Genomic DNA, 9,761 nt, shown 5'->3' on the forward strand with positions numbered 1-9,761 from the left:
GCTGTGTGGTTTTTTTGTTTACTTCTTAAGTGTGGACTTCTCCTCATTCCTTTTTCTTTTTTTTTTTTTCTTAAATTGGCCACATTTTCAAACAACTTTACTTCAGGAGGAAAAATCTAATAGATTTTCAAAGGAGCTAATATCTGAAGAGCCTCTACAAAGCCCAAGTCCTTCAAAAAAGCCAGCTTAATCTTCAACAATGCAGTATCACCCAGTAGGACTCTTCCAGATATTGTGAGTAAAGACTTATTCAGGCTGCAACATAGGCATCTTCTACCAATAGCTCTTAGGAATAAGGCAGACAGCCTGCGGCCCCATTGGACACACACAGATTTTGAAAAGAAATTGGTCTTCATTAACATACTCAGTATAGCCCAGTCTTAATTACCCTCATATGGATGTTTCATTTTATGAATTTCTGAGGCAAAATCTTTAACTCAAGACTGACGTTTCTTCACCATCAGTATACTTTCCTCACTATCAGGTAATTCAGGCTTAGAAATGCCAATTCATTTCATCAGTATGATCCCCAAAACACTAAAATAAGTCTGGTTTTTAAAATAATGCATTTTCAAACCAAGAAATTGCTTTCTGAAGTTCTGACTTACCTAAACTAGTGCTCCTTACAATAGCAGAGATAACTGAAAGTTCAATGCACTGGAAACATGACACTGCCCTTACCATAAGCTCTTGAAGAGAATCCAGCCATAGCCTTGAGACTTCCCCACAGGTTGGTACAACATCAGACAGTCACAAGCAGAGCTCAACATGGTGAGTAAGGTGTGTAAATACAAAAATTTCTCCAATGAATCTTATGTCTCCTGGCTGACCTCTTTAGGCCAGGATGGTCCAGAGGAGAAGTAGGAGAGTCACAATTTACCGGTGCCTGACTCCTTGTCCCTGAGTTCTTGGATCAGAGGGCTCAATACTTCTCATTAAATCCATCCTTTGTTCAAGGACCTACAATGACTCTATTGACCCTTTCATCAACACCCAACAGAGTCTGGCCTCTGAGTCCCCTCCACCCTCTCGCCTGCTCTACCCATGACTTGACCAACCCACATTGTCTCCAGTCATTCTCATTTATTCTCCCCACAAACACAACTTAGTCATTCATACCATCCTTGCACACTGTACATTCTATACTTTCTGCCCAGAAGACCTTTTATCTCCTTTTACTCCTAACACAGAATAACTATTTTATTTATTTGAATGCTCACACCTATTATATAGATAAGGATGGAGAAGTAAATTGCCCAAGGTCACATTAGTAAAAAGCAGAACCACAAGTTGAACCAAGATCATCTAACTCCATAGCCCATGCCTCATTATGACTCTAATCCATAGCCTCCCAAGTCCATTTCAAATTTTACTGACTCAGAAATCTTCCCTAATTTACTTCATTCATAATTTGTTACTTGGAATTTTCTAGTCTCTACATACTTCATTTGTAGCACATTAAACTTGGTTTTGTTTATATGTTTTTTCTTAAATGTTAAAGCTTATAATAGTCTGCTTTCTCATTTACATACTGCCTTCTCCAACATCACCCTTGACCCAAGGGCAAGAACACCTGTTTTTACATCTTTTATATCTCCCCAAAGCCTGTCACTGGCACTTGGAAACTGCCTTATCCACAGGAGTGTTCAGTCATTATGCAGCAAGCATTTATTACTTTAAAAAAAAATCAACTTCCTTCTTCTATCATATTAAAAAATCAACTAATTTCAGGCATTCATGATGAAACTGTCCTGCATCTGCATTCTAGTTACACAGATTTTAATTGTCTGATTTATCAGGGGCTGTTGAGAAGATTCCAGGCTGCCATTCCACAGCTCCTAAGTTTGCACAGGAAAGATACTGCTGAAGTCACACTTCAAAGCATTGTTTCAGGATTTTTCCCTTGATGGGATGAATGTCTGGCATAAGGAGAACGTCTGCTCCCTTATAAAGTCCTCTGCCAGCATACTTAGCATGCTTGAGACATTCAGGAGCTCTAAAACTTCAACAAGTGGCACTTAGTGCCCCCGTAACAGTCTGAAAACTTATTTTTAATACTGAGTTATTCCACCATAATTCACTTGGTTACATATATATTGAATCTCAAAATTCCAAACAAAGCCTTCTGAGAACTGAAAACAGTGATGGGCTATTGGGCTGCCCTACACTTATTCCTAGAGTTTATTCACTCCTTCAATCCCCACCCCTAACCCCTGGAATAACATGTGTAGTTCAACTAGGGGAAGTTGCTAAATACAGATATGAATTGAATTTGCCAGATATCATCACTAATATTGGCATGAACTAACTCATAAATTAAAACAATACTGATAGTCAACAGACTCTGGAACAGCATGTGTGGTTTTTAAAAATTAGATATTACCCTTCAAATTAAATCATTTTCAATAGGAGTCCCAAAAGAAAGAGATTAACGAAATAAAGCTTCAGGAAAATTTCCACGTTGTTGGTAACTAACTACACAAAGTCCAACTAGTAATTAACATTCATTACTGGTCAGCCTGCCTTATACAAGTCGGTAAACAGCCCTTTCTTTGGCAAAGGTTTACTTTTTTTTTTTTCACAAGGGAGTCTTTGGCATTAAATGAAAGGGATAAGTCAAAGCAGGCAACAACAACAACAAAAATAGTAATAGTTTGGAAACTATCTTCCTTCCATCTTTCCTTCCTGCTTGAATGCGTACTGTCCAAAGTAGATATCTGTTCAACTCTAAATTATTCATGTTAATGGATGATTATCGGTAGAAAGGTGCTGATAATCCGAAATGGAAAAAATCGAAAAATAATCTATTTCAGTTTTGGAAAATCTTTTCAGCGTATTTATCATTTCAATTATTCCTAGCATGAGCTAATATGTGTATTCATTTGTAATCTCTAAGTACATAGTAACTGGCCACTAACTCAGGGAGGTGCTCTGAGGCATGCTGGGTAGCTAGTGGAAATTAGAACAGACTGGTATTCAGCTTCCAGATGAGCAACATCAATTTCATTTATTTTACAGTTCTGTCCAGCCTTCAAAATATCAATAGACTAGCACAGCAGGTTGGTTACTAACCTTTAAAAGAAAGGCTCGGAAAAACAATGAGGACAAAGAGTATAATTGTTTGCCCATAATGTATTCATTTGTAAATTATGCACAGCAAATGTTTAATTACAAGTCTGATTCTCTCTAGGCACCCAGCATAAGCCCCTGCCGTCTTCTCCATGCCATCAAGAATGCAATCTCATTTATTAGGAAAGAAAGTTTCTGTTTTTTAAAGTTATACAGTATAGAAAATGTTTTTTAAAGATTTAGGACTAGCTACCCTTTTGGACCCACCTTATCACTACCTCTTCTACTTTGTCCTTTCCCACTTTAGAAATAGGTTGAAAGACAAAGGGATCCTGCGTCCTCTAAGATCTAAATATACAGTATGAGAAGCCAAAGACTGAACAATTACCCGTTTCGGATTTTCTAGAAAGTATTTTATACATATATGTACTAAAAGTCAACTAATTTTTGCCTTTGCATTCATGAAAAGAAAACTCCCTGAAGAGCTGGGGAGAATCTCTTACAGAAAATTTCTTTGAACTTAATTTTTATATCTGTATTGTGCCCAGAGAAGCCACCTGGGCTCCAGAGAGACTATCTAGACCGTGGGGGCGGGGGGGGGGAGAGGTGAGAAAAAAAGAGAGGAAGAGAGAGAAGGAAAGACGGAGGGGAAGAGAGAGGCGGAGAGAGAGACTCAGAGCGCTGGTCCTTGTGAGCCGACAAGCTAAAAATACGCCGGCCCAGTAAACAAATCCCGTTCCATCCCGACCGGAGCCACACCGTTAACCTAGTAATTATGAGAAGAGGAGTGAGATCACGCAGCCCCCGGCTTACTCATCATCAGCTTCTAAAGTTTCCATCGGCTCATGGCAACTTTTCTTTTTTCTAAAGTTCATAAGCCTGCCCTAGTATCAATCTCTCTCTCTCTCTCTCTCTCTCTCTCTCTCTCTCTCTCTCTCTCTCTCTCACACACACACACACACACACACACACACACTTCTTTTTCGCTCCCTTCCTCCATTACTGGACGCACCTCAGTTTGGCTATCGATAGGGGAGAACAGCTTGTTTTCGTTTCCTTTTTTTTATATTGAGACTTTAAAATGAACTTTATCCTACAATGAGGGTAGTACCCTGCACTCCTAGCCACCTTAAAACTCCACCATCCCTCCCCGAAAGTCTAGCTGACAAGGGAGGACCGTCCAAACTGCCCAGCACAGCTGAGGAAGGGAGGCCACGAACGGGGAAGGGGGGCTGGGAAGGCGGGACGCAGGTGAAAGGGAGGAGTAACCGGGGAAAGGTTGGGGCCAAGCAAGGAACAGTCAGGGCGAAGAGGGGGTGCCGAGAGGAGATGGCTCAGGGTGAAATATAATCAGAAAGGAGATGGGGAACAGTGGCGATCAGAGGGTCAGAGTTTAGGAGTCTGAAGAGGCGGGAGGGGCGGGAGCAGACGGGGGAGGGTGACAAGGCGGGGGCTCCGTTACCCTCGCGGCTCCCGGGGCAAGGCCCTAGGCCGGGGCGGAGCGCGGGGCCCGGCTGCCTCTCCTCATTCCTCTGCTGTGACCCCGGGGTCCGGCCGGCCCCTCCCCCGTCGACGATGGAGGCGGAGGCGGTGGCAGAGACTGAGACCGCGGCTGTTGTTCCGCACAGGATCAGGAGCTGGAGACTGATCTGGACTGGCCTCCCCCAGTGGCTTTTTGCCTGCTCCACACTCGACTCCGGCTGCTGGTTCAGGATCGGTGGTTTTCGGCCGTCCGGCCGGAAACAAGCGCCAGTTTCCGGCCGGAGCGGGTTGGTGGTGACACCCAAGCTGTCCCCGGGCCTCCTCCCGCCCCACCCCGCCCCGCCCCACCCCGTAGCAGCCCCGCCCTTAGCGCCACTCCCCTAGCTACGGCCAGTTTGGCGCTTGCCCCGCGCGTGACCCCGTGTTTTCCTGGCCCGTGTACCTAAAGCTCCTGTTCTGGAGAGTTCTTGAACCGGAGCTGGAGGGCTACTGGGTGGACTCTTGAGACTTTGAGGTGTAGTCAGTTGGACACAGCCCTTTGGGAAGAAGCAGAAAGAGGCGGGGTAGTTGAAGAAAGGTGAGAGGGATGAAAATACTTAGAATGAGAAGACTGAAATTCTAGTTACTCTACACGATCATTCTGGACTGACCGGAGGAAAATTAACACTTCTTCCAGACCAATCTCACCCAGTTAAGCACTCTCCCTCCTTCACTCCTGCAGTGAACATGGTGAAAGATGTTAGGGGAAAACCCGAACGAACTTTTTGGCCAACCGAATACTTTTCTCTGTAAATACTCAGTATTTATTTATTTGCATAATGATGATACCCTATTGACATATCTGCCTTAGACTGTTAGCGCAAGCAAAACAAGTTATGTAGTGCTTTTTTGGTAATACCTTTTAACAGCCTTGTACAACAACTATGCTGTAGCATAGTTCAATTCACAAATATTGAGTCCCTACTACGGGCGAGGCACTGTGCTCATTGATATTGGGGACGCAAAAATGAATAAGACATAATTCCAGGCACCAAGGGTCTTACGCTTTAGTAAAACACATAAAACTGTGTTGTATAAGGCAGAACTCACATATGTGCTGTGTGATTTACAAGGACCTATGGCTATGGGAACATAAGCCTTGCCTGGCACTAGCAGACCTTCCATATTTGTTGAATGAATAAATATTAGATGAACGTGGACAGTTTCAAGTAAGAAGAGCCACTTAATAAATACCTCTTTATGACAAACACAAAGCGGAGCCAGCCCCTGCTATAATCTGACCAAAGAAATGCTAAGTATTTTTAAGGTTTATTTATTTTATTTATTTATTTTTGGCTGTGTTGGGTCTTCGTTGCTGCATGGGGGCTTTCTCTAGTTGCGGCGAGCAGGGGCTACTCTTCGTTGAGGTGCGAGGGCTTCTCATTGCGGTGGCTTCTGTTGTTGCAGAGCACGGGCTCTAGGCACGCGGGCTTCAATAGTTGTGGCTTGTGGGCTCTAGCGCTCAGGCTCAGTAGCTGTGGCCCTCGGACTGAGTTGCTCCGTGGCATGTGGGATCTTCCCGGACCAGGGCTCAAACCCTTGTCCCCTGCATTGGCAGACGGATTCTTAACCACTGCACCACCAGGGAAGCCCAAGAAATGCTAAATTTTAATTCAGATTCCTAACATTGTGGCAACTGGTTTGCGTTTTCAAAATGTTGTGCCCGTTAGGCCTATTTAAAAACAAATATTACAGTCAACTTTTCTGTCCCCTCACTACTTTCTGAAGTCTTCAGTTTCTAAAGGGAAAGAGGGGAGCATAGACACTTTAGAATTATCCAGCTCAAGACTAGAAAATTGACATCTGAAACAAGAAACTTCCTAGACAGCTGTATCTCTTGGGAGTATCCTGGATTTAGAGTTGAAGATTTAGGGCCTAGGGCTATACCAAGGTCAAGCAGGTCAGAGTACCTAGCATGAGGCACATCCAGGACCAACAATACAGGTTGGCAGGCAGAGGCATTTGGGGGACAAGCATGTGGGGACTACAAATTTTGGATACTGTTCAGTGGCAAATTTGAGGAGGAGTAGGATGAGACTTGGTCACCGAACTCCGTGGATCACACCCACCCCTTGCCAGCTAGATCTGAGGTAGGAGGAAAGGTCCACAGATGAGGAGCCTCAAAAATCTAAAGCTGTCTTGTTTCACCAAGGCCCTCCCAGGACCAGGTTATGCCCATCTGTTAACTATGTCTTTCTAGTCTTAACTCCACTACCGCAGACTTATTATGACCAGGTATGACATTCAAAGGCCCTCTCCACCCCTCGGTACAAGGCCGACTTTTACTTTTGGCAGTGACTACAAAAAGTTTCCAAATTTGAAAGCTGGGCCAAGTTGCTGGTCAAACTCATTTAAGTGACCACACTTTATAGGCTTGCCTGGAAATTTAGGGGCCAGGAAGTGATGGGGTTGCAGTTGCTTTGTGCCTGTTTCTTGCTGTGACCATCCATCACTCATTGTTGTTTGTGCAGTTGTTCAATGGGCTGCTTGTTTTGGGTCAGCCCAGGCTGTATGGGTAGCAGTGTGGTCAGCCGGGCTGGGAGCCAGGCCACCTGGGTCCTGGTCCCAGCTCAGCCAGCCCCTAATCCATTAAGTGATTCCCTATTCCTATGTGTCAAGTTCTCTGCCTAGAAGTAGGGGACCTCTTTTGTAGTGATGTGCAGCCATTCAGGCTGTCACTATGCTAAATGCTCAGAAGCAGCTGTCCAGTGTCATTGTGGGAAGTCAGAACACAGGTGATTATTTTTTGCTGGCAGGTAGAAAAACAGGAAGGAAAGTAAAAACAGCAGAGAAAACACTACCAGTATACACAGGGCCACACAGCCTTATCTGCCATTCAGTACAAAGTTCTCCTCCACCCTAAAGGCCTGTTTACTCATTTTAGCAATTCTAAGGGCTACTCCAAGGAGTTCCCTGAGTTTTCACTTCACTTTAAGCAAGAGCAGAAAAAACAGAGCTTTGCCTTTCAGCAGAGAAACTAAAAGGAGAGATTATTTCAACACCTGGGCTAATGGATAGAGTAGAGGGAAATGTTCAGAGAAAGCTATTTTGCAGCTAACCAGGAAAACAAAAAACAAACAAAAAAAGCCACCCGGCAATTGTTTGCATTTATATGCTTTTGTGGTAGAAAAGAAAATCAAACCAAAATAACTTCCTTTCCACTACCACCACTATAATTTAGACCAGTGGTTCTGTGGAGTCTTAAAAACTACATACCGTATGTGCCTAGGAAACTCAGATGACTAACTCAGAATTCTTAGGACTGAGGACCATGAATCTATATTTTTTTAAAATATCCACTGTTCTTATAAAGTGAAACGTTTTCCTACTCTGTGACCCAGCAAGTCCACTTGTAGGTATTTACCCAATAGAAATGAAAACAGATGTCCACAAAAAGCTTTTACGTAAATGTTCATAGCAACATTATTCATAATAAACCCAAACTGGAAACATCTCAGATGTCTACCAACAGAGAAATGACAAATACACTAATCAAACAATGGAATACAATTTTTAAAAAATGAACTCCCTTTAAACACAACAACATGGATAAATCTTAAAATCATTTGTTGAGAAAAAGAAGCCGTTTATATGAAATTCAAGAACAGGCAAAAGTAACCATGATGATAGAAATCAGAACTGTGGTTGCAGGGACTTCCCTGGTGGCACTGTGGTTAAGAATCCACCTGCCAATGAAGGAGGACATGGGTTCGAGCCCTGGTCCAGGAAGATCCCACATGCTGCAGAGTAACTAAGCCCATGCACCACAACTACTGAGTCTGCGCTCTAGAGCCTGTGAGCCACAACTACTGAGCCCGAGTGCCAGAACTACTGAAGCCTGTGCACCTAGAGCCCATGCTCCACAACAAGAGAAGCCACCGCAATGAGAAGCCCGCGCGCAGCAACGGAGAGTAGCCCCTGCTCACCGCAACTAGAGAAAGCCTGCATGCAGCAACAAAGACCCAAGGCAGCCAAAAATAAATAAATAAATTTATTAAAGAAAAAAAAAGAACTATGGTTGCATACTGGGGGGAAGTGGGGATTGAATAGAAAGGGGGCATAAGGGAACTTTATTTTTATTTTTTTTTTTTTTCTTTTTGCGGTATGCGGGCCTCTCACTGTTGTGGCCTCTCCCGTTGTGGAGCACAGGCTCCGGATGCGCAGGCCCAGCGGCCATGGCTCACGGGCCCAGCCGCTCCGCGGCACATGGGATCCTCCCAGATCGGGGCACGAACCCGTATCCCCTGCATCGGCAGGCGGACTCTCAACCACTGCGCCACCAGGGAGGCCCCATAAGGGAACTTTTTGAGGTGACGGAAATGTTCTATATCTTGATGAGGTAGCTGTTACACATGTACATCAAATTGTGTACTTAAGATCTGCACATTTCACCATGTGAACTTTACCTCAATTTAAAAAGTAGAAAACAAACATCTTGGGTTCCTTCATAACACTTAACCAAGTTATAAATTTACATTTACTTGTAGATTATTTCATCGATATTTGATTCATCAGTTAAAAAGCTCCACCAGATATGTTCACCATTTTATCTATAGTACCTAGCATAATGCTTTACCCATGGCAGTCATTCATTACATATCTATTGAGTGAATGAATGAATGAAATGGCTGTTGAGAACCATTGCTTTGGTAGTACATATCAGACTCTATTTTATAATAGAGTCACATCTAGATTCATAATAATATAACTGGGTCTATTTCCAGGCCTTCTATCTGCTCGCATACCATTGCTAGATTATGCTTCCTAAAATGTTTCACTGATATTTTCTCTCTTTTCAAAAGCTGTAGCAACATGTTGCTTGCTTAACCACTGTCCATCCCCCTTCCCCTCCCTTGCTTATAGAATCCTGATCATGTTTAAGCAGCCATCCTTCTCTATGTGACCATGGGCTTCAGAGGAGATTGACTCCAGTGGAGGGGTGGGGGCTGAGTGGGAGGGAGATGGGTGAAACACTGATGGATCTAAACCAATCACGGGGTTCCATTCCCCTTGCCAGTACTTGGTTTAGGGCTATGATAAAATTCTCTCCAATGTGAGATTTGAGGAAATATGATGGACTTGCTTGCTCCTACAAAGAGACAAAGAGAAATAAGAAATGATTCTCTTTTGCTGCTGAGTGTTGCTGGATTTGGAACTGCTGTTCTGTTTGG

General features: G+C 43.6%; 1 protein-coding gene across 2 annotated transcripts in view; it reads right to left on the reverse strand.

Annotated features, from left to right (window-relative positions):
- OTUD7B (OTU deubiquitinase 7B) overlaps positions 1 to 4,811 on the reverse strand; it is a 56,553-nt gene extending 51,742 nt beyond the window's left edge. Inside the window, exon 1 of one of the 2 annotated variants that reach the window (XM_060090454.1) lies at positions 4,532 to 4,811. The gene's annotated coding sequence lies outside the window, so the exon portion shown is untranslated. The remainder of the gene's footprint in view (positions 1 to 4,531) is intronic. The other variant, XM_060090453.1, reaches the window with a different exon arrangement.
- Positions 4,812 to 9,761: the final 4,950 nt, after the last annotated feature.

Source organism: Mesoplodon densirostris, chromosome 2 (genome assembly GCF_025265405.1).
Source record: "Mesoplodon densirostris isolate mMesDen1 chromosome 2, mMesDen1 primary haplotype, whole genome shotgun sequence".
In the NCBI taxonomy this organism is placed as follows: Eukaryota; Metazoa; Chordata; class Mammalia; order Artiodactyla; family Ziphiidae; genus Mesoplodon; species Mesoplodon densirostris.